Source organism: Ascaphus truei, chromosome 1 (genome assembly GCF_040206685.1).
Source record: "Ascaphus truei isolate aAscTru1 chromosome 1, aAscTru1.hap1, whole genome shotgun sequence".
NCBI classification, from domain to species: domain Eukaryota; kingdom Metazoa; phylum Chordata; class Amphibia; order Anura; family Ascaphidae; genus Ascaphus; species Ascaphus truei.
In genome coordinates this window covers 45,672,766-45,698,362 of record NC_134483.1, presented here as the reverse complement: position 1 = coordinate 45,698,362, position 25,597 = coordinate 45,672,766, and the positions used below count along the sequence as shown (strand labels likewise).

Sequence of the window (25,597 nt, the reverse complement as noted above, 5' to 3'; positions counted from 1 at the left end):
TGTAAGTAATGATTATTAAAACACTGCTTATCAATGGTTACCAGATATAATTGACAATAGTTGCCCAACTCCTTGTCAAGTATATTTATGTGAACTCTTTAACCCAGGGAATATCCACGGTGCGAACCTTTAAATACCCGGGATAGTGGAAGTTGTCTATTGGAGACCAACTTCAACATGCAATCTCTGATCATTCTCAGCCTCAGGACTCACCCACTCCCACTGCCCTTACTCTTATTGTCTATGTGTCTGAGGTTTACTGGTGTGTTATTAATTTAAATATTATTATTATTATCATCAATCCTATTCATTAAATGGAGTCCCATGCCGTTTAGTCTGTTAGCACACATTACATTTTTAATAATCAGTGTGTTTGTTTGGGATAAAGAAAATGGTACCTACTGTAAGTCTAACAAGCAATGTATTCAAACAGTAATATATCAGCACTAAACTGATTGACAGCTGCAATTCAGGTGAAAATGGTACAGTATATTTACTGAGGTGATGTATCAGAAATCAGTTTTAGAAGTACAGTTATAATGGTGATAAGGATATTTGAGATCACGGCTATATTAGGAGAAGGAATGGCTCAGCGAGTAAAGACACACGCGGAGCCTGGTTCAATTCCTGGTGTCGGCTCTTTGTGACCTTGGGCAAGTCACTTTATCTCCCTGTGCCTCAGGCACCAAAAGCATAGATTGTAAGCTATATGGGGCAGGGACCTGTGCCTGCAAAATGTCTCTGTAAAGCGCTGCGTAAAACTAGCAGCGCTATACAAGAAGAAACAATAATAATTATTATGATATTATTATAACAAAAAAAAGCTGATTGAAGGACTTGAGGTTCTGCAATGTCCACAATATACACATACCGGTATATGAAAAGAAAGGCATGACACTGCTTAATGTAAATGACCATTTATTTCCATTCAGTATGTTTTGGTTGTTAGAAGCCACACATGCTTGTGAGTCAAGAACTTTTACTTAAAATATGAGTCAATACATCTTCAAGACTTTTGAAAATAAGGATGCATCTTTTGTGACATTGATGCAAGCTGCTTTGTTGGGTAATTGTGCCTGCGATGTGCACCTAAAAAAGGAATTGAACCGTTGACAAGTGTTTAATTAGGATTACTGCTTGATTACACAAAGCAGCTAATCTCCCATGTAATATGTTATATTCTACTACAAATCTAACATTGATCGATATCAGACTCCTTAAATGTAATAATAACAACATGGTGTGATGTTATATTTTCAAAATGTTTTAGTTCTGTAGGAATGTTGTACAAACGCAACAAGCATGACCGAGATTTAAATATACTTCAATTGTATAGTTAATTAGTCTGCAAAGTGACACATGGACTCTACCTAAATGTTTATCTCAGGCAATTTGTACTTTCTATTGATATTTAAAAGACTGCTAAGCTTTGGTCTAAGTTCCATTCAGACACACACATGGACACTGTCTATCTATTGTTATGAAAATAAAGGATTTCCTTCTTGCTCCACTGAAACTTTCTAATGAACTAGTAACATTGTAAAGTAAACAACACAAGCTAAATGTATTGTGTTTAGCTATTGTTCTTGGAATTTCCAAACCACACCAAATCATTCTAGATCTGTGGACTTTGGATTTGAAAACACCCCTTCTGCACACTTATGTATTTCAGTGTTAACCCGTAGAAACATTGAAACAGAGTTTCACTACCTCAATAGCTACAGCAAAGCTGCAGATTTAATTAGGGCATTTTTTAATGTATGTTCCTCTTTTTATCTCTTACAAAATTACAACACCAAAAATATTTAAAGTGCACACAATTAAAACAAAAACACGGAATCCTTAATTACATATTTTAGACAAAGGGATCTACAATTATGGTCTAAAACCTTTGAATTGGGCTTGCCTTGGAGTGGTGAGAATACCTTTGAAATGAGAAATATGAAATAATTATTGATTAGTGAAATGTCTTTGTTCAACATGTTGAATTATTTTTATTTTAGAAAGGGCTAATGATACTAATTCAGGCTCTAATGCAATAATGCAATGATATTGTGGGCCGTATTTGCTAAGCTCTCTTCTGCTGTAAGACACTTTTCCAGAGCTGTAAGTCACCCTACAGCCTGTTCCCATCAATCGTCTGGAAGGCGACCTTGATCACTGCTGGGCGGATTCTGCTCTTTTCACTTTTCGCTCCATCGGTATCTTGTTGGTATTAGCGTGCCAGGTCAACGGCCAGTCTATCGGAGTGGCCCTACTTGCTTGAGTTCCCCTAAACCTAGGGTTTTCCTAGTTACTGTGTGGTCAAGAATCCATTTGGTCAGAGGAGAACGCATTTATGGTTATCATTGCAAAATTGTGGTGGCATCCACCCCCGGGATGTCTGTTTGGGCCAGCCAGGGCGACCACACTTTTAGAAAATTTGAGCCGGAGTCATTGACCAAACTCGTCAATTGTTCCATCCGGCACACAAACCAAATTCTGTTCCTAATTTTGGGTAAAATTGGTACTTCCGGTTGCTTCCACAATGCTGCGATCTCGCATCTGGTGGCTGTTGCTAAGTGTGCTATCAATTTATGAGTGGCATTCGATAGCCCCTGGATCCGCCTGCCCAACAGGAACAGCCATGGGTCCAGGGGGATCTCCACTCCGATCAATCTTTGAAGCCAATCTCTAATTTCCGCCCAAATCGGAGCCACCTTCGTGCAAGACCACAGCATATGACGTAAGTCAGCTCGTTCTCCGCATTGCTTCGGGCAAAGAGGGGAGTAACCTCTGACAAATTTGGCTAATTTTGTTGGGGTGTAATACCACCGCATTAGGACTTTGTATGCGTTCTCCTTTAATGTGGTACAGATAGAGCTTTTGGCTGCTGCCTGTAGGATCCTGTCCCAGTCCTCGTCCTCTAATGTCTCCCCTACGTCGGCTTCCCATTGTCTCATATAACTAAGTCGGGGTTCGTCTTTTGTCTCTGGACAGATCACTTCCCTGTACATTCTAGAGGTTAGTCCCCTTGTGTCCGTACCTCTAGAACACAGCTGCTCAAAGTTTGTTCTCCTAGGCCGAATTGGGGTTTTGTTGTAAAATGCCCTGATCTGGAGGTATCTAAATAATTCTGTATTGGGCATGTTTTTTTCTTCTTTGATATGATCAAAAGTTTTGATATGCTGACTTCCCTCCAGATCATTTAGTCTAATATACCCTGATTGAAACCATTTTGCGAAATGTGAACGACCCATCCAACATTTAAATTTGGTAGCCTCCCATACATTCCTGCTTTTATAGATACTCACCAAACTATATATCTTGGCCAAATATCTTGGTTCACTCATATTTCAAATATTTTTTAACTTTAATACTTTTCTAACCAGATTGTTTACAGCAGTTCAATAGAACATTTTCTACTCCACCTCCTCTCCATCAGTCATATATTTTTAATACGTAAGATTGCCACTTGAGGGTGAAATTAAATTAATGAATGACTGCTTTCTCTCTTACATATGCACTCACCCAGTTGAACCAGTAACCCCTACTTTAGGTTATCTTTTCCTACGCTCCGGCTAAAATAATTTGGTTCATACCACTGATGGGTTTAACATTTGGCCACAGAATTTATTGAGCAGATGAACTCTCCACATGTTATTATGACCTGACCCAGATGACCTCGGAGTTCCCTCCCTGCCATACCCACACCTTTTTTGTAGCTTCCTCTATGCTGTATAACACATATCCAGCCCCATGTTGCATAGGTGTCATCTTGGTAGCAGTTCTTATTAACATCCCTATTCCTAATTGCTAACGCCCCTGTTCCAATCAGGAATGTAGTAATCGCACAATTTACTCTCTTCCTGATCCTCTCACACCCTTTTTCTAACCGGTCTTCCCTTCGTTACCTTTTTGGGTTCATGTCAGACCATATTATTGAAGTGAAACTTCTTTAGTGGCACCTCATTCCTTAGGACAAAAATGGATTGTGGGGACAGAAAATCAAACGGATGTGACGTCAAAGTGCTGACGTCACAGTGCTGGCAGATGAGGCTGGGCTGTGTTCTGGCAAATCACATGCAGCGGTGGCGATAGCCACCGGCGCCGCTCCTAACAGGCGCCGGTCCCCCCACACGGCCGATTACATATGCGGCAGCGGCAATAGCCATAACCATTCCCCCCACACGTCCGCCGCCGTTCCCCGCCCGCTACCCGCTGACATCTGCCGCTGCTCCCCCCACACAGCCGCTGACATGCGCCGCGGTGCCGCTCCCCTCCCCCCACCCGCTCAACACCTTAACGCTCCTCCACACCGGCAGCCGTCCCCCTCAACGCATGCGCAAAGGCTCTGTCCATAGCCATGTTGCGGATGGCAGGTTTCGTGGGGGTGTGATTGGCAGAGGGCGCTGCTGCGAGGCAACCGGTGATTGGCTGTCGTGTCCCGCCGCTGACGATTGGTTGAGGGGCTGTCAGTCGGTTAAGGGGTCCCTTCATCCCCATCAGCCGGCACGGGCTCTGCGGTGCTGCCCGTCGTGGAGTACGCTGCTCCGTGGTGGGGTAGCTATCTGAGGCCGAGGCTGCACCCCTTGCCCTTTCGCTCCTGCTTCGGTAACGGGAGGAGGGGGGTAACGGGAGGAGGGGGGTAACGGGACCACCGTGTTGCCGGGGGGCTGGCTGCAGCAGGACACACAGCCGTATCCGCAGCTCCGCCGGGGGTAGTGGGAGTCGGGAGGACGGGGGAGGAGGAGGAGGGGGGGGGGCACACAACACAGAGAGACATTCACACAACACAGAGAGAGAGACATACACTGACTGACACACACACACACACTGACTCACACACTGACTGACTCACACTCACACTGACTGACTCACACTCTCACACTGACTGACTCACACTCTCACACTGACTCACACTCACACTCTCACACTGACTCACACTCACACTCACACACTGACTGACTCACACTCACACACTGACTGACACACTGACTGACACACACACGCACACACACTGACTGACACACACGCACACACACTGACTGACACGCACACACACTGACTGACACGCACACACACTGACTGACACACACGCACGCACACTGACTGACACACACGCACACACACTGACTCACACACACGCACACACACTGACAGACACACATGCACACACACTGACTGACACAAATGCACACACACTGACTGACACACATGCACACACTGACTGACACACATGCACACACTGACTGACACACATGCACACACTGACTGACACACATGCACACACTGACCGACACACACACAAACAAACACACATACATACTCTTTGACTGACACACATACATACTCACTGACTGACACATACACTGACTGACACATGTGTGCCGAGCACGCGCGTTATAAGTCAATTTCTGTGACAAAAGTCAAAGAAGTTTCACTTACTATGCACGTGCACAGCACACACAGCTTTTTCTTCTGGGGTTTGAGTTGCCTTTAACCTTTTTATGTGTCCGATTTGGTGAGACGATCTTGTGTTTCCTAGATCAGGGGTGCACAATCTTTTCCCCCTGTGCCCCCCTGCCTGCTCTCCTCCCCTGCTCGTGCCCCCCTACTTGCTCGGCTCCTTTGTTGGCAACGTGACGATCCATGACTCCGCTGCGTCATTTGATGCCGGGTTACCATGACGACACGTCGCGGGAAGCCAAGGTAAGTTTGTTACAGAGGCCTCGCGCAGTCCCCCGTTATTTAATTTAAATGCCTTGGTGGAGATCGCTGGACCTCTCTAACTGCCGCTCCCCCTCCAGAAAATCTCGCGCCCGCCCCCCAGTTTATGCACTCCTGTCCTAGATCATTCTTGGTTAGCTATATAAGCACTATGTGTGGTTGACTAAACCGTGTTGTGAGCCTGTGAAGTTCTTGCAGTAGGTCTATCCATTCAATGCCATCTTATCTGCCCTCTGCTGTCCCCGTATCCTACATTAATCACATATGGTCCGTTCAATAGTCTTCTGCTGGCCCACTACAAATAAGATTGACCCACTATCCGGACTTGCAGAGGTTGTCACGTGTTGTCATCATCTAGATGGGATGACCGTAGACAATAGAGCAGAGACATGGTGTTTCTGCAATGTCTTGTTATCATGTTTTAGTAAAGCAGCCCATCTCTCTTATTTATTTTTTCTGTATTTGCACATATTTATCTTATATGTTTGCCAAGGAACAATTTTAATATATCTTTCAAACTTTGACGCTTTCCAGCTACTTACTGTATTGTTTGTATTGCTTTTTCAGGTAAGCCATTCATAGCGGCTTCTGGTGTGAAGTTCCGACATTTCTTTACTCTCTGCCTTATTCTTGTATAGCTTATTTCAGAATATTTTTAAATTGGCATTGTGGTAAGGGGAACCTGTTCTCATGAATGAGATATTGTTCTCCCCTTTGTGGCCTGGTGTTTTCACCATCACTACGCAGCATATATGGCCATTGGGTATACGCATGACCCATTTTCCCCTCCCTTCTTGATCTTTTTAGCCTGATACTCAAGATATCCCCCTTTCACACTACATCTCCATTAGCTACACCTTCTCAGCAGCGTTAACCGTTACGAGTTTGCTTAAGGGGCCCTTTGGATGCTAACGCGAAAGCTGTTGTGACCACCGTTGTTTGGTGGGTAGCAAATCATGCCCAGATGCTGTATGATACTGCAAACCATATACCTTCTGTTAGGATTGCCCTTGCTTCACACAGCACAAGTGTAGGCCTTGCCCTAGTCAATTAAAACATTTTTTATAGGCCCTCCACCTTGTCTTGTGTAGCTAGATTCACTTCTCTGCATTTTAACCTGCTGCTATAGGCATGCTTGTATCTGGCCCTTAGACCCGGTGCCAAGGACAGCCTGATCAGTCCCATTTCCCTGTCGCCATGATTGTACACAGGTGTGAGGGACATTCCACTCCCTGTTGTGTTGGGAGTTAGCGACCTGAGTGGGGTCACAGTGAACGTAATAGATCAGCAATGTTTTATTTATCACCGTGGGTACATGATGGGCCTTACAGAGGATGTTATGTGGAAATACAAGGAGAAAATGCCCAAATTGGAAGGAGTATGTTATTGATTGCATTGACCACACTCTCAGCGTCACACCATAAGAGAATGCTCTTTGCCCTATTACACCTCCCATATTTGTATTTTTGCAACTATGGGGAACTTGCTGCATCATCTTTTAACTTGCCACTTTGCAGGCCATTTTCCTATGCACGCCTGCCAATTAGGTGGTATTTATCAATTTAATATTGACCCTACAAGTGTGCTCTCAGCAATGAAAAACATGTGTGCCTTTGTCACCCAATATATCAACCAATTTTATCATGACTATTAGGAGGTTATCTACATTTTTCTTCCATGCCGGTATTGATTTTGGGGACCCTGCTCTATTCCCACTACAATTGGCCACTGGTATGCCCTTATTATTACATACATTGCCCGCTGGGATACCAATATCCCCAGCCCATTCGCCTACTTGGAGTCTCGGTTGTTGCCTTCTTTTTTTTACCCAGCGGCGTAGCTTCGGAAGCCCTGGCTAGTCTTTTCCTTGTCAGGACTAATGCGTCTGGGTCTGAGGAAGGGATGCATTAGTCCTGAAACGTTACCTTTATTAGCTCTGATGCTGTGAATACTTTATTGAAGTTTTTTCAAACTCAAAACAAGTCTCCTGTGTGCTCCTTCTTTTCCTCTATTTTGTGCCTATTATCAGGTCCAGCTTTGAGACGCCGGGACCATTGGAAGGTAAGCACCAGAAGTAAAATAATATTTATATACTTTTTACAAACAGTGGTGTGCCATTTATACTTACTATTACTCCTGTATTACAAAACTGCTGCTACTAATACCTAACTCTCTGACATTTTTCTTCTTTCTTCCTTAAATCCCTCTTATGAAACCCATCTCTGCCACTTTTTTATTTTATTTATGGTGGACACTTCAATGGCATTTTAGTTTTGAGATCTCTCTCTCTCATATATATATATATATATATATATATATATATATGTATATATATATGTATATATGTATATATGTATATATATATATGTATATATATATATATATGTATATATGTATATATATACATATATATATGTATATATATATATATATACATATATATATATATATATATACATATATATATATATACATATACTGTACAGTTAAATACGGAAATAATTGGACACTTTGTCAGAAGATACTCAGCAAAGAAATAACGGCTCTATCATATACAGTTAGGTCCGGAAATAATTGGACACTGATACAAGTTTTGTTATTTCGGCTGTGTACCAAAATAAATTCAAGTTACAGTTAAATAATGAATATGGGCTTAAAGTGCAGTCTATCAGCTTTAATTTGAGGGTATTCACATCCAAATAGGAGGAAGGGTTTAGGAATTACATCTCTTTAATATGTAGCCCCCTCTTTTTCAAGGGACCAAAAGTAATTGGACAATTGACTCAAAAGCTGTTTCATGGACAGATGTGGGCTATTCCTTTGTTATTTCATCATCAATTAAGCAGGTAAAAGGTCTGGAGTTGATTCCAGATGTGGCATTCGCATTTGGAAGCTGTTGCTGTGAACCCACAACATGCGGTCAAAGGAGCTCTCAATGCAAGTGAAACAGGGCATCCTTAGGCTGCAAAAAAAAAAAAAAGAAAACCTTTTAGAGAGATAGCAGGAACATTAGGAGTGGCCAAATTAACAGTTTGGTACATTCTGAGAAAAAAAGAACGTACTGGTGAGCTCTGCAACATAAAAAGGCCTGGACGTCCACGGAAGACAACAGTGGTGGATGATCGTAGGATCCTTTCCAGGGTAAAGAGAAACCCCTTCACAACATCCAGCCAAGTGAAGAACACTCTCCAGGAGGTACCATGTCATACTTTTTTTTATTTTGCAGATAAAAAAAGTGCACAATATTTTGTGTTTCTCCTCTTTGTTGTTTCACCTGAAGATAGACCTTATCTTCCATTTGACTTTAATGTAATGAATGAGTGTGTTGGAATTTCTCCGATTGAACTACATAAATGTGTACCATCATACAGCAATGTGTACATGGTTGACATTGCCAAAGAATAACACGGTAGTAGTAAATAATATATAAAATGATGTCGCCTGTATGACATTTTTCAACTTCCCAGACGTTATGATTTTTCAAGACCGCAAAAGTGTCTTGTTCAGATGTGGTAATAGTTGCTAGTATAAAGAACTTTATAACACCTAGCATTAACAGCACAATAATGCTTCCTTTAATAGGGTACGGTATTTCCATAATATGGGCGTCAGATTTACACTTCAGACGTAATTGGAGCTGACAATTAGGTGTTAAATGAGAGGAAGTGGCCAAGTGTGAAATGAAATGATTCAGGATAACACTTTCGTGAACCACTATTAACCTTTCAATAGATACATTTGGCATGCCGACAAAAGCTGAACACTGGAATAACGTGAGTGTCATACTGTAGAATGTGATTGATAGGTTACTTCCCATTGATTGGACCAAGAAAGTTGAATACATGAAAAAGGTACTAGACAGAAAAATCTGGCATGCATATTAATATGTTTAAATGAGAAATATTAAACTAGTGACAAGAGCAAAGAGAAGAGTTATGCATAGGCAACAAAATGATTGAATAGTGTATAAGTTGGTATAAGGGAAAGAATACTTTGCTTACACTATTTTTGCTATGTTAATATTTGCCATAGTAGCACAAGTAAATTTAATTATTAGAATTCAACTTTCTTGTACTGTTTCAGCCAAGAGCTATATGCAAACGGGTGAACAAGGAGTTAACCCACCAGGCGCTCAAAAGTATAGCAATGACTGCTGCATATAGCTTAATACAGTTCTTCAGGAAAAGTCACGGCTAACTCCAAATGTGTAAGTATCAACAGTCTTTTCCAACAACTGGCTCAGCTATGAGCACTAGCAAGGTTGAGATAAAAGGTTGAGATAAAAAGACTCACGTTAAAGAGGAGTGTGTGATGTCGTTTCCAAGCGATCCTTGTGTGATCCGTCCAACCGCCAACCCTCCCGTGAAAGCTCCGACACGGTGGGTGGTCACGTGACCGGCAGGGGACTGTGTAGTATCCGGAATAGCAGAAGCAGCAGCCCGGCGTGCTCACGATGATAACAGGAAGTATGCAGGAACTCCTCCAACAGGAGGCAAAACCGAAGCACAGTCGCAGTAGAGAGACGAAAGAAGGCTGATGTAGTGACTAAAAAGCTTAATTACAACAAAGTGTAGTACTGACGGATCCTCTATATATATATATATATATATATATATACAGAAAAAAGAGTAGCGCTATCAGTGTGCGGGTGTTGGTGTGTTCTAAAATGGTGCAATGACAATTGTGCTATAAAAATGGTATAATGGTGTAAAATAAACTTTGAAAATGAATATGATAATATATATAACAAAAATAAGTTATATATAAAAAAAACACAAAAAGGAAAAAAATGTGAATATATCAATGAAACAGTGTCCAGTGAAAAATAGAACAAACCAGTCCCATGAAATGGATGAAAACAAGTCCAGAAAGGTGTTCCAGTCACTGTATGGAGAGGCAGGCTTCTATATGATCTAGCCAGATCAATGAAATCTACAAGAACAAGAGAAAAAGAAGCGCCAGCTCCATAGCATAATACTGTTGTAAAAAACACAAATTTATTCAAATTCAAGAGAGGCCGCCAGGACATGCACTCACTTCAAATATATAAAAAAACATTCATGGGAGACAATCTGTAAGCTTCCAGGATGTGGAAAGGGGAAGGTGCAGCCAGGATGTAGTCAAAGCAATATGCTGAGCTGTGGTATACAAGGCAGATACTTATCAGTAAGATATCATCAAGGCAGATGAGGAGGGATGATGTTATCCACTTCAGTGGTGGTGAAGCTGGATCCAGAGGTCTGGTACTCGTGGAGCTTGAATGGGACCCTCAGCATCACAGAGGGAATGTCCACATAGCACAATGTAGGAGTGCCACCCCAGCAGTGTAATGAAAAATGCCTCTCTCCTCTAACTCAATGTCCGACAAAAGACAAAAAACGCCGATTTGAAACCACATGTAGCTGCTGCAGAATCCGCATACATACTTCCGGGTTAGCGGAAGACGTCAGTGCGTCATGCGTCACGACGTCCGACGCGTTTCCTCACGTGACTTCTTCAAGGGATGATTGGCTGACAGCCTGCCTGTCCATATATTCCTAACCACTGATAATGCCAGATTGAATCTAGTTGTGACAGGGAGGTTGCAGCCAATTATGTCGTGAGCATGCTCAGCCAATCAATACAATGGTTACATAATACACATTGAGAGTAAAAAATGCACATCATTAGCTGAACATAACACAATTGTCAATATTGACAGTAAAAACATATAACACCCTACTGTGTCTATCTAAGGGGATATGAAACAAAATGATGCAAAACGTAATATAGAAATAATAAATAATTAATAATGCAGACAAATATAAACAATAAATAAATATAATCTATCCATACAACTAAAGATATTATTTATTAACCCAAATTAGAGTATTGTATGGTAATGTTTGTCTTGCTAAATTATAAAATAAAAATTATTAATTAAAATTATTATAAATATTAAGAAAATTAATAATAATACAAAACTATTTTAATAAAACCTATAATAATATAATATAAATATCCCAATAAGAATAGAAAATTTAAATGTGATGGTCTAGAGTGTGACAGAGGAGACATATAATGAATAAACATTACATGTAGACACCAATCAAAAAAGAGGTAGAATGAGAGTGTTATGAAGTTGTGGAAGGATATGTCACATGGTTAAACTACCATCTATTATTAGATGCAGGCAGAAAATGAAAAGGCAAGAAAGTGGAGATTATCCTAATCTTGATAGAACTGAAAAGATAGACTACACCAGAGTACTGGTGTCTATGCATTCGTTTAACCCCTGAGGTCCCAACATGCCTAACTGGTAAATCCAGTAGGATTCATGTGTGCATAGATGTTTGAATCTATCTCCCTCCAGTTTCGAGCTGGAGATACTTTCGATTCTAATGATCCTTAGACTCGCTGGATCTTTTGAATGTACACTTAAAAAGTGGCGTGGAACGCTATGATTTAGAACCCTTTTACTGATCGCACGTCTGTGTTCTAAGAATCTAAGACAGAGGGATCGCTTGCTACGTCCAACATATTGAACATTGCAAGGGCAAGACAGGACATAAACCACATGAGTGGTTAAGCAGTGAATGGAACTGTCAATAGGGTATATAGACCCATTGGAGGAGGACTGGACAGATGAGGATACAATAAGGTGTCTACACATAGTGCACCTGGTTCTGTCGCATTTTTGATTACCAATATGGCCTTTATCTAGATCCATAGTGGGAACTAGTTCCCATAACCTACTGGGGGCCAATCGATTTTTTTTATGTTGGTTGCTTTGCGAAAGATTACAGGTACCCTAGGTGTTAACTGTTTATTGAGATGTGGATCGCACATAACTATATTCCAGTGTCAGTTCAGCACTTCAGTAATTTGTCTGGAATACCCACTGTATTTAGTGATGAATTTAACATCCCCATATTTGGCTAGTTGATGTTGATTCTCAGTGCAGGTTGCTTGATCTAGCAATCTATTTTTAGATTTGTTGAGGAGGACGTTTCTGTCCATCCTTCTCACCTTATTGTAGGAGTCTTTGATGATCTCAGAGTCACATTCCTTTTTTGATAAACTGTGATGTCAGACGACGCGACTGTTCATCAAATGCAGACAGAGTGGAGCAGTACCGTCTGAGTCTATTAAATTGACTCAGAGGGATAAGTTGTATCCATTTGGGATGATGGTTACTACCCGCATGGAGGTATCCATTTACTGCAACATCTTTGAAATAAACTTTTGTCTGGATTGTGTTACTTGCGTCGACCGATAAGACCAAATCTAGAAATACAATTTCATTAGGATGACTCTCCCAGGTGAATTTCAATCCCAGATCATTGTCTGTGAAAACGTCCATTGCCTGTTTGAGGCTAGCCTCATCTCCATCCCAGATGATCAAAAGATCATCTATGTAGCAGCCATAGAATACCAGATGTGCCCCCAGCCATGCATTGGGCCAGATGCACTTGGATTCCCAGAACCCCATGAAGAGGTTCTCATAGCTGGGGGCAAATCTGGTACCCATGGCCATGCCACAGGTCTGGAGATAAAAGGTGTCTTCAAACAGGAAATAGTTGTTATTGAGTATGAATTCAATAAGGGTGAGAACAAACCTGTCAGCTGTCAGCTGTCAGCTATCAGCCAATCATTCCTTGAAGAAGTCACTCACGTGACGAAACACGTCGGACGTCGTGACGCATGACGCACTGACGTCATCCGCTAACCAGGAAGTGTGTATGCGGATTCTGCAGCAGCTACATGTGGCTTCAAATCAGCGTTTTTGTTGGACATTGAGTTAGAGGAGAGAGGCATTTTTCATTACACTGCTGGGGTGGCGCTCCTACATTGTGCTATGTGGACATTCCCTCTGTGATGCTGAGGGTCCCATCCAAGCTCCACGAGTACCAGACCTCTGGATCCAGCTTCACCACCACTGAAGTGGATAACATCATCCCTCCCCTCATCTGCCTTGATGATATCTTACTGATAAGTATCTGCCTTGTATACCACAGCTCAGCATTTTGCTTTGACTACATCCTGGCTGCACCTTCCCCTTTCCACATCCTGGAAGCTTACAGATTGTCTCCCATGAATGTTTTTTTATATATTTGAAGTGAGTGCATGTCCTGGCGGCCTCTCTTGAATTTGAATAAATTTGTGTTTTTTACAACAGTATTATGCTATACATACATATATACATACATACATACAAATACACAGCTGAACCCCCTTATAACGCTGTTTTTGGGGTTCAAAGAATCACATTGTGTTATAAGCGGATCGCATTAGAAATAATGTACAATTATATGCATTGTACAATAAAGTATTTAAGATACCAATAATCGTGTTGTACAGTATTAATAAATACGAAAATTAGGAGCCATGCTTGCATCGTGTTATAAGCAGATTTGCGTTGTAACGAATCGGGTTATAATGGGGTTAATATATATATATGTACTGCTGCGACACACTTTATTCGAGCAAATACCCAGTATGTACCTGGCAGATACCTGGAATGCGCCGCTCCTCACCTCTGACAAGCCCCGTTGCGTTTGCCTTCCCAGCCACGGTTCATGCCTGGCTGACGGGCGGCTGATCTGTTAAATGATAATGATTAGGATTTAATAGGCTGCAATGCTTCGCGTGTCTACCAGATGGCATAAATTCATGATCAGCCCCTGACGAAGCCGAAAGGAAAAACGCGTAGGGCGTGGTTTTTGATACAGTGAGAGTGAACACAGGACATTGGGGATATCAGCCAGCAATTTCTAGCTGCCTGGCAGTGATTTCTATCGGTGTACCTGCTCGGTACAAGTCTGCAATCAGTTGGTACAGGACGCAGACTTACACAGCGACCGGGAGATTTGGAGACGTAATCTCGCGAGGAGACGTGACGTCACCACGCAGCCGCGTGCAGGCGGACGGCCAGGGAGGAGAGGAGCAGTGAGCGAATGCGGAGAGAATCACAGACCAACCAGTGAGAGAGCGATCGAGGGGTAAAACACTCCATTAAACCACCGGAGTAGCGTGAGTACTAACCAGCACATTAAGTGCGGTCTTAGAGACACAAGGCCCTTAATTACGGTTTTTTTTTGTTACAACTGTAATAATACCCCGCTCTCAGAAGCACTGGATAACATTGGAAGTGACTAAACAAAAGACTCCATACCCCTGGAATTTAGACAGTAACATTACATGTGGTTCTAAGGACATTGTGTTAAGAGTCTACTGGAGCTGTGTATAAGTCCACGGATACTTACCCCTGATGAGTGTGAGAAGCTCCAAATTCTCAAATGCTTTTACCCAAACTCACAAAGTGTGAGTATTTTACTTTATTGTCTTTTTATTAATTTTATAATAAACTGTGTTACACTATGTATGTGTCCCACTTCTCTTCTCATATGTGACACTGCACACGAGGATACGGTTCCTGTAGATGAGCTGTTGCTGGCTGTCCTGGATCATCATTCATCGTTCCTGATCCCAGAGTGGATACAAGGCCTGATTTTATTCTACCTGTTGTAAGTGCATATCTTACCATCGAATAGACCAATTGTTTGAACGTATTACCCTATGTTTGTCTTCTTCTTGTTTTCACTTGCGCCTAGGTCATTTTTGTTTGGATATATATATATATACTGTGCAGTATTGCAGCCAGCGGGAATAAAATGCTTCATCCCTGCCTGGAAAATAACGCAATGCACTCGGGCAGAAAACAGTCACAAACCTCAATACACCCGAGTATACCCGAATTCGTGGGACTAGCCGAGCTCGAATAAAGTGTGTCGCCAGTGTATATATGTGTATGTATATTTATATTACCAGATTGGAGTCCAGCAAAAAGAGACAGCACACTGCATGTAGTCTTCAGAAAAAAACTGTATTGAATCACAGGGCACTGCAACCAACGTTTCGCTCACCCAGAGGGACCTTCATCAGGGTTGTGCGGTCCCTCTGGGTGACCGAAACGTTGGTTGCAGTGCCCTGTGATTCAATACAGTTTTTTTTCTGAAGACTACATGCAGTGTGCTGTCCTTTTTGCTGGACTCCAATCTGGTAATATAAACATACATACACACACCCACACACACACACACACAAACACACATAGGATTTGTGTATTCCTAGGAGACATAAAAATTTCATTTTGGATAGTGTTAGATTTATTTTAAATCACAATTATTTTTTGTTTGAAGATGTTTATTATTTACAGATCTGTGGAACGGCCATGGGAACGAGGTTCGCCCCCAGCTATGCAAATCTATTCATGGGATTTTGGGAGGAGAGTTTTGTGTGGCAAAATGATCAACTTGGGGCGGGCCTCGTGTACTATGGCCGTTTCCTAGATGATATTATTTTGATTTGGGATGGAGAGGAGGCTGATTTATTAGACATTTTGAAATCATTTGACAATAATCCTTTGGGATTGAAGTTCACATTTAAAATAGATGTAGTTTACATAGTCTTTTTGGATTTATTGCTTACCTTTGATGTGGACTTTAATATTGTCACATCCACCCACTTCAAAGAAGTTTCCGTTAATAATTACATACACGCGTCCAGTAATCACCATAAACAATGGTTACACAATATTCCTCTGGGGCAGTTTCACCGTATTAGGAGAAACTGCTCCAGAGATATTGACTTTGTTCAGCAGTCGGAACAGCTCAGTCTCAAATTTCACAATAAGGGCTATAGTGATACACTAGTCTCGGAGTCTTTCAGGAAAGTAAATTCCTTATATAGGTCCCAATTGATCCATAAGTCAAGGACCAGTCAGGAGGGATCTCGTCTGGGATATAATTCACCGGTGATTGCTAGGAATACTGAGATTTCAAGTCTAAGATTTGTAACCACCTTTAATCAATCCTTCAGAGCAATTCAAAGGATTGTTAGCAATCATTGGGGAGTTCTCAGATGTGATCCCCATTTGAAGGGCATTCTTCCGGACCGGGCTTCGATTGTCTACAGGAAGGCTAGAAGTATGAAGAGTATTATAGCTCCCACTAGACTTAGATCAAGGGATGCGTCTGGCACGTCCGCTACCAGTGGTCCAAATGGCAACCACAGGTGTGGACGAGGTTGATGCATTACTTGTAGACATTTGAAGACCCGGTCCGAGTTCAGTTCTCCCAACAGAGATATTATCTACCAGGTTAGAAACTATATCAATTGTCAGAGTTCCTTCATAGGGTATTGCATCCAGTGTGGTTGCGGTCAACGTTATATTGGCCGCACCACACGACCTCTCTGCACCCGCTTCCTGGAGCATAGGAGAAGTGTTATAAAGGGAACTATTTCTAATAGTATTTCCCATCACTTTAAATCTATACACAATCAGGACCCATGATCTATGACAGTTATGGGCCTTGAACACATTTCTCCCTGTGCTCTAGGGGGTGATCGGTTTAAGATCCTATGCCGACAGGAAACTTATTGGATCCACCAGTTGGGGACTCTTACCCCTGGTGGACTCAATGAGTGTCTGGATGTCAGTACACTAGTTTGATCTCTTGCCTTCTTTGACTCTCCTCGCTCTTTTGTAGGGAGGAATATTTTTCTGCCATTTTCATTTCCCATCCCTCCTTCCCCTTTTCCCTTCCCTTTCCCCCCCCCCCCTACCTTTCCTCCCCCCATTTCTTCCCTCCTTTCCTCCCCTTCTTTTCCCATTTCCAAGCTTCTTTCCCTCCTATCCCACTATTCCCCCCTTCCCTTCCATCCCTCCCTTGCCACTGTTCCTGGATTTCCCTCATAAAGTTCATGTTTTTATCATTACCAAGTTTTTATTTATTTAATATATTTTCCGTCAGTTTTTATCATTCATTATTTTATATATATTTTTTTATTATTCTACATTCAGTTAATTTTATGCACTGTTATGTCCTTGTCTTGGTTGCTTTTTCTTTCTCTTTCTCCCTGCCTATGGGCCCCCTTGATACTATTAATTGAATAATGGCACTTAATCTGGGGCCATTCCTGTATATGGACTCATGTGTAGTTAGTCTCTGATTACAATATTTATGGGTACATGTGTATGTGTGTACATGTGTATATTTATGCATTCACTATTATATATTTAGGGTTGGTTTTTACCTCATTTGTGATGATTATCATTCTGTATACATACATGTATACATATGTACACATGTGTATATATATATGTGGTTTTTGGAATCATTTAGCTGTTAGGTGAATATTTTGAATTTTTTGTTATTTTATCTATTTATTATTTTTTATTTAAATAATACATATTTCTTTTAATTCATTTTATTAGTGTATGATCTTTTGTTGGTAATATTTATACACTCTGGTTGTATCAGCAGTGTTGATTATGTTTTATATCTTTATATATTGTATGTGTTGATGTTGTTTATTAATATGTAAATCTGTATTGATGGGTTTATATGTGTATATTGTAACACTGCTAAGCAATTTAGTTATTTTATTTTTTCACCTTATCTCTTGATTATTATTCATCCTGAAAATTTAGGAGTCACTGTTATGTTTATTGATGGTTTTTGTATAATCAATATTAGTCACTCGAATTTATTTTAGCCTTTCACATATAATCTATACAGTATTCTTTATTCATTTATTAATTATCTAGGTTACTCATAGCTTCTAATTCTTCCCGTCATAATTTTTATATATATATATATATATATATATATATATATATATATATATATATATATATATATATATATATACACACATATATATATATACACACACACACACACACACACACAAGTTTATTATCCATATCCTCTACTTATGCCAGGTATTACATGACCCACCTCACACGGGACTGTCAGTCTCAAAAAGAACACTAAGGGTTAATATATGTTGTTTAATACGGGTTGCTAAGTAACCAACAGGCTATAAGTATCCAGGAACGTTGTTCTCTCTATTATCAGCCCTTTGAGAAAGTCGCCCTCTGGTGACGAAACGCGTCAGGGACTCTGATTGCGCAATTACGTCATTACGACGTTGCACACGCGCACGAGGCTGCATCAAGCGCGAGATTCATATTGCGGCCATTCAAGGTGGAGAGGTGATTTCTGGGACCTCATGGACTGATTTCGAGTGAGCAAACTACACCTCCGGCGAGCTACGACTTCTTCACGCAGCCCTGAGGGAGCCTATATTTGCGGACCTTTGCAGCACAGAGGCCGGATGGTGGTGATATTATCACAAATTGTTTTATTGTCATTTTACTCGTGAGTGCGTTTCTTTCCCCCCCCCTCCTCCCTTCCCTTTTAATATTAAATACACAGTTTTATGCTATGGGGCGTGCACTCTCTTTCCTTTCTCGTTTCTAGACACCCTTGGATGTGGTCCATCCAATGCAAGAGCAGCCGGAGACCCCTATATCAGAATCAATCATTTATTCATGGACTAATTTCAAGGACTGGTTGGACTCTTTACTTTTCTTTTTACACTGTTGCACTTACACATTGTTATTTTGTTAAGTTTATTGTGTTATATATTTTTGTCTATGTTGATATATATTTAGATCTAGTTACACGTAGTATATTCACACAATTTAGCTTTATCACTTTAGTCACCATTGAGGTTCTATAGTAGTCATACTCTGACACACACACACACACAAAAAAAAAAAAGACTGCGCCTGTTAGGATCTATATAACCCTATAAATGTACATATATGACAAATTTATATAGATGCCTATATTCTATTACATGGCAAAGAGATATCTCTAAAAGCATAAAATGATGAACAATTTTGTAATAAAATATTTATATCCTAAACGATAAAAAATGCTAGTATCTATAGTTAAAATAAACAAAAATGGCTGTGGTAAAAAAATGTTGGAAAAAATCAATGTAAATAAAAAACATAGGTGGATGAATGAAAAAATATACTCAAATCCAAAATAGCACACTTTGCAGGATACTGGCAGTCTTCTACGTGGAACCAACGACCTCCCAGTAGATATATGAAGACAAAAAAAAGAAAGCGCCCGATCCTAGTGCAATATGTATAATATTGTCATTTAATGTAACAAAAAAAGAGTCCAACAATTTAAAACTCACAAACAACATGAATAAAAGAGCGAGTTATGAGTTATACTCATGCACCAAGCACAGGAACTCTGCTGCTCTGCTCACACGCCTCTCCACTGCACACGATCTGAACACGATCAGAAGCCCTCTGAGCCACCGTCCAGCAGGAACTCAGGTACCGTGTCACTTCTCTTTGTGTCCTCCGGAAACTATCCGCACATGTAACGGGTGCCAGACCGGGTAAACCAAAGCAGGAGCCGTGGGGAGTAGGCTGTCAGTATGTAACCATAGTGCTATTTCCCTAGAAAGGCCCAAAATGAGATTGGGTGGGGGAAACAGGGTTACATTTCATTAACATTACAGGCCGTTGCCAAATACATCGATATATTCTGTACATTTTGGCATTATGAAAAGGGAGCAAATGTTAGTGGGCAATCAGCAGATTGCAAGAGATAAAAGTGTTTGCCTCATTTGGTGAAACTATTAGAGACGTGCAAATGTCTTCAAATATGCTACATACATTTATTTTGCTAAGGTGACAGTGCTTCACATGTTAGACAATTGTGCCAATTTTCACCAGACTTTTACAGAAATAGCAGGATATGAAGGGTTGTGACCTGCAAATTAACTTTTTATGTCTGGCAATAAATAATAAGATTAATAGGATAATTGATATATATTGTGAATATTAATATATATATATATATATATATATATATATATATATATATATATTATATTGTGAAATGTGATGTGTCAGGCTACGGCCCTCTGCCTTCGAGGCTGGCGGTGCGTGCAGCCGAATTCCCCGGTCTGCAAGAGCTGCAGGGGGAAAGACAGGGGTGGTGGGGGGGAGTGTGATGGGGGCGCGGCCATATCACCCAGCAGCTTTGCCTCATTGGCTGAACCACCGGGGGGCGTGGCCTAGCGCTCTGTCGTCCGTGTCATTTCAATTTTCGGGTCTGGAAGAAAAACTCGGCGTGCAGCGCGGCAGCCTCCCCTCGCAGTGGGCCCTGCCCTATTGAGAGGCGGCTCTTGTCCCCGCAGCACCCGCCATAGCGAGCGCTGCAACAGCCAGTGGGGACCAAGCCTCAGCGTTACAACCTGAAGCATTGCGACACTGTCAGGGGGGTGGCTCTGTTCTGTACATTTCCTCCGTATGTACCCATACGCATTGCAAAACAAAATTACAATTAATATATCTCATCCATAGCAAACCTTAATGTAGCTAAAGTTCATCATGATAATGCAAATATAGATATAATAGAACAGTGGTTGCCAACCTTTTTTTAGTTAAGGAACCCTATAATTATATTGTGAAATTCGGCAGAACCTCAACCCTCTCTAATAACACGTCTGAGATCAGATGCATTGTAATGACCCTTTCCCCTTCAAAAATGACACTAACTAAATGTATGTACTGTATATGTTTATTTACATAACCAATGTAGGCAGCACTTTACAGAATTAGCAAGATAACACAGGGAGATAGTATGCAAAGTATTATAAATAGAACACATTTTAGGGGGTAAGTACTGTACTGCAAGTGCATAAGGAGTAATTATAACCATTATGAAATATAATCTTTTTTTATTCTAATAATGCCATTACTGGTAATACAATAATTTTCCGAGAATACCTGTACATCCAATAGTGAAAATGTTCATAACATTAACTATGCTATCATGCCAAGTCTATAGAGATTTCTATTATTTTACATCGTTTTTGTTCTGTTTATTACAAAGCTGATCTGATAACGTGTGAAAATCTGCAGACATTTTACATTACAGCGAAGGATGCAAGGAACTTCTTCTTTTACCTTTCACATTATTTTCGGTACAATAACCCCTTTTAATAAAGGTGCCAGAATTATTACTGTTGAAATCATGAGTTCGCATGTAAAGGGCTGTCATTCTGGATGCATGATGTTACCAGGACTACACCATGTGAGATACTACTTTCCGGTACAAAGAATAAATCCCCTTATCTACAAAGTCCAAATCTAGCACTTCTTTTTTCCCCTTACGTGAAACCAACCATTTACAGTTCTGGCTCCAGGATCAATTTTCACAATAATTACGCAAAAGTAAATCTTTACCATTCAGCAACATAGGTGTTTTTTTCTAGTGTAGCTTCAAAGACGTTCAAAGCAGATTGAATAACAGAAATTAAGAGACACACAATGTGATAGAGTGTAAGGGGAAATACTATCTAACTTTTTTGGAAGAGGTTTTTTCCTATCATCCGAGACAAAGAAAGCAAATCCTTTTTACAGTATAGTGTTTGAGCAAGTACTGAAGGAGAATAATTCTTATGTAAAACAGAATTAGTGAACGGCTCCCAACATGAAAAACTAAATACAAGAAAGAGACCAGGATTAGATTTGATTTGAATGGCTTCCAATGTATTTCCTGAAGTGCTTACTCTAATTTCATGTACACTTGAAGTGTAAATTTTTCTTTACAGAAGTACAGTTTTAGATATAAAGAAAAATATGGAATATACTAGACCTACCATACATATGGGTCAGATCTGGCTGGTCCGGATGTTCTCAGATGCCCACGTAGACTTGTCTCAGAACATGTGAAAAGAAACACATGGAACAATCAGTGTATACTGTTAGCAGAAGGACATAAAAAACACAAAATGACAAACAAAACAACCACAAATACACTAGACACACAACATAAAACTACTAAAACCATGAAGCTTAAATAATAGCTCATTTAATACAAAAATACTTGTCTGTTATAACAATATAAACCACATAAAGACACGATATGTATAAGGACACAAAAAACTGCTGGCTGACGATCTTCTGGGGGGTGGGAAAAACTGGAGTCCTACTTACTCATATGTATGGTAGATCTAGTATATTCCATAGACTCTGGACTCTGAGGTGCTGATTACAGTCCTTGTTTCACTTTGTGTATTATCAGTTAATTGTTGACTAATTTTCTAGAAGCACTGTCACCTATTTTTCTGTTTGTCATGTATCTCTGACTTGTATCAGTCAGTATTGTTTTTCTGGGCAGCTTCGTGATCACACATTGCTATTGTCAGATCATATCAATGGTTCTTTATTTTGATATATTCACTATAGGCTAGAAGTCAATTTTAAAGCTTCAAATTTGCACATTATATCACTATTCTTTTTTAGTACAGTTTTAGATATGCTACTGTATATTATTTAAAGTGCCCAATGATGAACAAAGAACTACAAGTCTGAAAATGTTGATATAAGAAGACAGGATATATTGTATGTTGTTTAAATTCACCAGCTTGGTTGTGAGGTTTGGGTAGCTAGGGATCTTACTACCCTACTATTTCGAAATATCAACTTTGACATTTTATTTCTAGAATCATACCGTTTGTGTTGGTGTTTTTGATCCTTCAATTCTTCTGTTTGATATACTATATGTACTGTACCTCAACACGTCCCTTCCACCTTTCTTCCAGGGTGTCTTACTTCCACACTTTGGAAACCACCCCCCCCTCAGATGACTTTGGTATCCCTATTGCCCCTTTACTCTATTCTTTCTCTGACCCTATAAACATATCATCTCCCTATCACTAGATCAATATTCCCCTCTCTGTTTAGTCCCACTCCAACTCCAAGCCATGGTTAACCTTACAAAACACAACTGCTTCACTTGTGTGCTTGTTCGTTTAAACACACCAAGCAATCTGTTCTTTCTGATTCCCTCCTCCGCTACATGTCAAAACGTTGTGGATTATTTCAAGACCTGGGTGAATTATATGTGCCAAAACAGCCTCTGCACCTTTGACTGCTACAGTCCTTCAGAAACAATCCTTTACACTCTTGAATCTTACTTAGGCTGGGTCCATGGTACCTCAGTTCGCACGGACGCGTCCGCACGCTGAGCGAACAGACTGCCTTAAGGCAGTGTTCGCGTACATGCGGCGTGCGGGTGCATGCGGAGGCAAGAGGGGGAGGATGCGTGAGAAATTCCAATGAGGGCGAACCAGCTCCGTGACATCACTAGCAACGCCCCCAGGAACACCCCCCCACGGCCGAGGACTATGGCCAAGGAAAGCACCCGCTTTCCCCCAGCCTCCGCACGGGCTGCGGCACCATGTCCGCAGCATTATTTGTTCCAGAGACTGGCATATCTGACTTTCTAACTCTCACTTTACCACTTTGCTTCCATTCTCTTTCATCTCATCACACATCTTGCTTTTAACCTGGTAGCGCTGGATCGGCGCTATCACACTTTAAAGAATAAGGCCCAATAACTTAAATCCAACAGAAAATTCTGGGATCTACTCTCTTCTCCCTCTCTACATTCTCGCTGAATTACTACTCCAATGTTAAACATATAAAACTGGAGTTTGATGTTATTTTAACTGTCTTGTTATATACGGCTATAGTATACTCAATATTAAAATTCTTTCTTTTTAGTTTTGCAAATCACAACAGGTTTAACATTTTGACAAATGTACAATCAAGTGTTTTAGCCACATAGTTGTTTCACTTTTTATATATAGGAGCTGTGTGCAAGCTGGTAAGCTGTGCATAATTATAGCACATTGGATCAATGGCACATAAGGGATTAGGTACGAAAAGAAATATATTTGTGTGCTGAGCCTGGTTAAAGATGCAACCCCGCTTAGTAAAACGCATTAACTCGTAATAATATGAAGATACTCAACAAAGAAATAACAGCTCTATCATATACAGTTAGGTCCGGAAATGGAGTCTATCAGCTTTAATTTGAGGGTATTCACATCTAAATTGGAGGAAGGGGTTAGGAATTACATCTCTTTAATATGTAGCCCCCTCTTTTTCAAGGGACCAAAAGTAATTGGACAATTGACTCAAAAGCTGTTTTATGGACAGGTGTGGGCTATTCCTTCATTATTTCATCATCAATTAAGCAGGTAAAAGGTCTGGAGTTGATTCCAGGTGTGGCATTCTCATTCGGAAGCTGTTGCTGTGAACCCTCAACATGCGGTCAAAGGAGCTCTCAATGCAAGTGAAACAGGGCATCCTTAGGCTGCAAAAAAAAAATCCATCAGAGAGATAGCAGGAACATTAGGAGTGGCCAAATCAACAGTTTGGTACATTCTGAGAAAAAAAAGAAAGCACTGGTGAGCTCTGCAACACAAAAAAGGCCTGGACGTCCACGGAAGACAACAGTGGTGGATGATCGTAGGATCCTTTCCATGGTAAAGAAAGACCCCTTCACAACATCCAGCCAAGTGAAGAACACTCTCCAGGAGGTAGGCATATCATTTTCCAAGTCTACCATAAAGAGAAGACTTCACGAGAGCAAATACAGAGGGTTCACCACAAGGTGCAAACCATTCAAATGAACATTTTATTTATGATTGTGTTAATTTGTCCAATTACATTTGAGCCCCTGAAATAAGGGGACTGTGTATGAAAATGGTTGCAATTCCGAAACGTTTCATACGATATTTTTGTTCAACCCTTGAATTAAAGCTGAAAGTCTGCACTTCTATTGCATCTCGGTTGTTTCATTTCATATCCATTGTGGTGGCGTACAGAGCCAAAATTATGAAAATTGTGTCAGTCTCCAATTATTTCCGGACCCAACTGTATAAAAATGGCATCATAATTGAAGACATGATTAATAGCTTTGAACATTTTGGAAATTAAAGCTTAACGGTAAGAAGAAGAATATATTTAACAGAATATGGAATGCATACTGCTTTTGTTAGGGGTCAATTTTGGTCACATACAATGCAGCAACAATGCAATGATCAAGGTTGACTTAAGTAACAATTTAAAGCAGCAGTTCAAGCTGCCGTTTAAAAAAAAGAAAAAGAAAATTCCATTCAATATGTGCTTCAATACAATCTGCACACTGATAAGTGATTAGCTAAA

The 25,597-nt window shown here is 40.5% G+C and overlaps 1 long non-coding RNA gene across 1 annotated transcript; it reads right to left on the bottom strand.

Moving 5' to 3' along the window:
- Positions 1-19,694: 19,694 nt before the first annotated feature.
- On the bottom strand, positions 19,695-24,634 carry LOC142468977 (uncharacterized). Its single transcript, XR_012788926.1, has 2 exons — positions 22,240-24,634; positions 19,695-20,026 (listed from the first exon to the last, which is right to left on the bottom strand). It is a non-coding gene; the product is annotated as an uncharacterized LOC142468977 (long non-coding RNA).
- Positions 24,635-25,597: the final 963 nt, after the last annotated feature.